Raw genomic sequence first — 5,087 nt, 5'->3', positions numbered from 1 at the left:
CTTTCACCGAATAAACCATATAGTAATCAACTACAAGATGTAATCAACACTACTAGTCACCCACAAGCACCAACCTAAGGTTCCGGTACAAAGATTGAACACAAAAGATGAACTAGGATTTGAGAGGAGATGGTGTTGTTGAAGATGTTGATGGAGATTGCCCTCCCCAAGATGGGAGAGTTGTTGGTGATGATGATGACGATGATTTCCCCCTTTAGGAGGGAAGTTCCCCCGACGGAATCGCTCCGCCGGAGGGAAAAAGTACTCCTACCCAAGTTCCGCCTCGAGACGGCAGTGCTTCGTCCCGAAAGTCCCCCTCTTTATTTTTTCTAGGTCAAAATGACTTATATACCAGAAGAGGGGCACCGGAGGTGGGCCGAGGAGGGCACAACCCACCAGGGCTCCATGGCGCGCCTAGGTGGGTTCTGCCCACCTGGTGCACCCCCTCTGGTAGTTATTTGATCTAATAATTCTTATATATCAAATAAAAAATCTCCGTGAAGTTTCAGCTCATTTGGAGTTGTGCAGAATAGGTGGCCTGACGTAGCTTTTTCAGGTCCAGAATTCCAGGTGCCCGTATTCTCCCTCCTTGTGTGAACCTTGCATATTATGAGAGAAAAGACATTAGAATTACTCCAAAAAGTATTATTATACATAAAAACAATATAAATAATAGTAGGAAAACATGTGCAAAATGGACGTATCAGCCGCCGCTACCTCTACCTCCTCCAGATCCTGACTAGTTTGTTGGCAGCTGGTTTCACCTCCTTTTATTCTTTTATGCTTGTTGAGCTAGTGCCCTCAACGTAACCCTATTTTCCTCCTAGGTTCATGGACAACGAGGAGCGCAAGCGCCAAGGAATGACTACACCATCCGCGATGGAAGCTTCGAAGCGAAGACGAAAGAAGATGGAGTTGCTGAAGCTACAACCACCGGACGTCCGGTCCATCACCGAACATCCGATACCTGATGCAGAGGAACCAGCCAGAAGAAAGCAGTCGAAGGACGCTACAGCGGCCGAATGACCGACGAGAACCGGACGTCTGACAATTCCCAGCCATCGGAAATTCGACATCTACCGGATATCCGGTGTCTCCTGTCCAGAAGCAAACTGTCAGAAGTCCGACGCGCACTGGAATTCTGGACCCCTTGATTCATCGGACGTCTGACACACACCGGACATCTGGTAACTTCCTATGTGCAGCCACGGCCTTTGTGCTTCTATCTCTCTCCCACTTACCCTTCGCGACTAGGACTATAAATAGACCCCCCTCCTCATTTCTAGGGTCAGCTAAGATTAGAACTACACTAGAGCTTAGCTCATGTATCTCCCCTTATGGGGTTCTGAGAGAGAGAGAGGGAGGGAGGGAGGGAGGGAGGGAGGGAGGGAGGGAGGGAGAGAGAGAGAGAGAGAGAGAGAGAGAGAGAGAGAGAGAGAGAGAGTCCATTGGAGTTCAAGACCTCCATTGGAGAAGATTCTTAGGGATTCAAGACCCCTTCTTAGGAAAGATCCACCCATGGATTCAAGACCATCTCTCCATGAGATTTGGAAGAACTACCTTGTATCTTTATTTCCTTTGTTGTCTTAGGATCTTGATGCACCACTTGTATTGCTTGTGATTTGAGGAGTACTTGGAGTGAATCTTGTCCAATAGAGTGTTTCCCCCTTTGATTTCTCCATGTTTTCCCCTCTTGTTCTTCGTGTTTCTCCTCGAATGCAGCTCCAATTCGTGAACATCCGGACAAATTACACTGATTAGGCGTTTGCCCTACATTACCAATGTATCCTTGGTTTAATTATTTCCCATGTCTTGAATTACTTTTATCGTCTTGGTAAAACCAAACTGATGAATACCTTTCATGTCTATCCTATACGAAATAAGCGATACAAATGCAAGGATTGCACATAAGTAATTAGATTTGACCTCCGTTAATTTATTGCCTGTTTAACAACACAGACATAAGAGTTGCTACGCCAGAACCTACGCCATGCAATGATTGATGTATTGTTCTGCAACTGTTTCCATGATGTTCATCTAAGGTGAATTTTAAAATGACCCGTTGCTTCACCTTACTATATCGTGATGTTCTCATACTTTAATCTATCCTTTTTTTGCGAGGATACTTTAATCTATCCGGTGTATACACAACTTTCTTGGTGATTATATTTTTCATGTTGTGTGTCGATGCGTATCACAACCTAACACGTAGACATAGATAAATAGTAGTTATGGTATTATAACGATTGATTTTGGTAAAAGTTCATGCTTTATATGTTTTTCTGGGTTTCGGTAAACCACTTCTGATCTTCAGAGATATATGTTTGGTGCTTGCTCTACACATATGTCTCACACTACAGCTCATGCACTCGTTTGATCTGACCATGGTGCATGGCATACATGGACAGAGCAACTTTGTATAGTGTTGTTAGCTGGTGGCCTATACAATTTAAGGTAATCTATGTGACTTAAGATGATGCATGCATGAATTAAACATGGATCTTACATTACGCTGGCACTACTTCTGAGGATGCAGGAGCCTCGTCATCCGAAGAGGACCTACCGCTGTTCCACGATAAGGACGCCATAAGCGTTGTTCCTCAACGTGCTGTGGTTCCAGCACTAAAACGTAGGTTTGTGCCGGCGCCTATTTATTACTTGCCCTTTGTCTGCAGAATCGAGCGCGAGTTTTCGATCGTAATATAGACCTTTGAAAACATTATATTTCATGCCTGCACAATACATGAAACATAATATTGTTTAAGTAAAAAATATTTTTGAACATCAATATTTTTGACATGTTTTAAACTTCGAATCATATACTGGCTTTAGATTATTTTCTAAAAACCAAGATATCTTTTAGGGTTTGCGGTAGTTTGATTTACGAGAGATAGCCACGGTCCTTAGAAATTACATGTGCTAGCAAAACAGAGTGGAACAGAACTGAAGCTATTTCCTTCAGTATTGTCTATGTCCACTTGACCTTTCCCTGAATCTGATGTAACCATTTCACAACCTGAAAATACCGTATGATGCCCAAAACAGATTTCTGCTTACAAGTAACAACGCTTAACTGGTTACATTTCTCTATGGCTACAAATTTCAAGCATTAGTAATAATACAACTTTGGTAACAGTATAATCATATGATGCAATGTGATGGTTCCAGCTAAATTTCATCACTTATAAATCATGTTATATTACTTCTCTTTGTGTAAGCCTTGGATTTCTAGATCTTATGAAAATGACTTTTTATTTCAGCATGTGTTAATTTGAATCTATTAAAATATAGATGAATCTTTGCATATCCAACAAAAAGGGTGAGAATATCCTAAACATGAAGTTTCACGTGTTGATAGGGCATTCTTCTGCATGGTTGCGGCCTGATCATGGTGCACATATATGTAATACTAAAGGTCTTCTTCTATCACTGTGAATGATTCTACTATTGTTGTAAGTGATAGCTTGAAGTTTTTCCTATTTCCCAATATCATCTGCTTTATATAAGCTAACCGAATTCATCTTTATTTGTTTGCTAGGCTGTGTGTCAAACATCACCTCATGTTGTAGTGCATTTTTTCCTCTCGAAATCCATTTTATGCAATTTGGATTTATAAGAAGTGTCACTTTATTATTAGTGGAGAATTAGAGATAAGGAAATGAGAGGCAAAAAAAATGCAATTCCAGCAACTGGCGTTTGTTCCGTAGCAAAGCTCGGGAGTTCATTCAATTATGTGCATCGTAAGTCTATACAGATGAGATGGGACTAAGAGAGTGACATAGATTTTCTTGGGTTTTTGAATTCTTTTCTGTTGTTACTTGCATCTTACCTGATTTTTTTGTTCGACTTCTTCTTGTTTTCCCATGTCTGCTCGATATAAGCTGCTACATAATATTAAGTAAGTGCATCCTCCTTTCTTGACCAAGTTTGTTCGATTCTATTAGTCGGAAGTTTGTACGAAGGAGTTGGGACAGAGAGTGAAGCAGATTTGCTTGAAGTTTTGAATTATCTACTGATGTAGGGTTTGCATATTATACTTTTTGATTAATGATTACCGAGGAAAAGTAGTGGCGAACATTTGGTCTAGTAAGTTCCTGTATTTGCCAGTAATAGACGGTAGTTCCTCGTGTTATGACCCGCATGATAAAAAACACCCATTACAGGTATTATGTTCTCAGTGGCTTGATTTGAACACCACAATTTTATTACCCCTTTATAACGCATGGGCCCTTTTGCTGTAGGATATAATGACGAGACTACGTACTTGCCACGTCGGAGTCAAGAGTGCGTTTTCATGTCAAAGAACCGAGTCAAGAACTAATCAAAGGATCGCAGCACCCGACCGATAGAAATTACTAACATGACTTCACGTACAGGGCGGTACGTCTTAGATTACGTACATGAGCTTACGTATACAGGATGGTACGTCTTAGATTACAACAGCGTTGCTCCGGGATTTTTTTAACATGGTGACCAGGCTTGAATTAGTAGCACGATCACGGGGCCGCATGCCAGATAAGTGCCCCATGAGCTTACAAATCGGTAAAGGGCGAGATAGGGATCGGTTGTGGCCACGTGTTAATAATATTAGAGGGGGTCGATGGCGCGCTCCGCCGCGCCCGGCTATAGGCGCATTGTCCGTAGGTGATTTTCATGTCCTACTTTTGATTATAATAGGGATGACCAACATGAGCATCATACTGTGTTATGGTTGGATGTGGGCGGTGGTCTGGTATGAATACGTTTAGTCATATGAGAGCGTGTGGCTGTTTACGTGATGTGCGCATGTTGATGTTGGTACTGGGGCCATCCCGACCAATCTCATCTATTGGTCCATGTAAATTCATTATGGGTAAAAAAATTCCATAGTATGAAAATTTCATGAATAAAATAAAATAAATGATTCAAGGAAGGAAAAGGGATCATCTTTTTGTATAAGTTGTGTAGTTAGAAGTTATATTATTGAAGGAAATATGCCCTAGATGCAATAAATAAAGTTGTTATTTTATATTTCCTTATATCATGATAAATGTTTATTGTGTTCATGCAAGAATTGTATTAACCGGAAACTTGATACATGTGTGAAT

Source organism: Triticum aestivum, chromosome 5B (assembly GCF_018294505.1).
Source record: "Triticum aestivum cultivar Chinese Spring chromosome 5B, IWGSC CS RefSeq v2.1, whole genome shotgun sequence".
Classification (NCBI taxonomy): domain Eukaryota; kingdom Viridiplantae; phylum Streptophyta; class Magnoliopsida; order Poales; family Poaceae; genus Triticum; species Triticum aestivum.
This window is presented reverse-complemented; position numbering follows the sequence as displayed.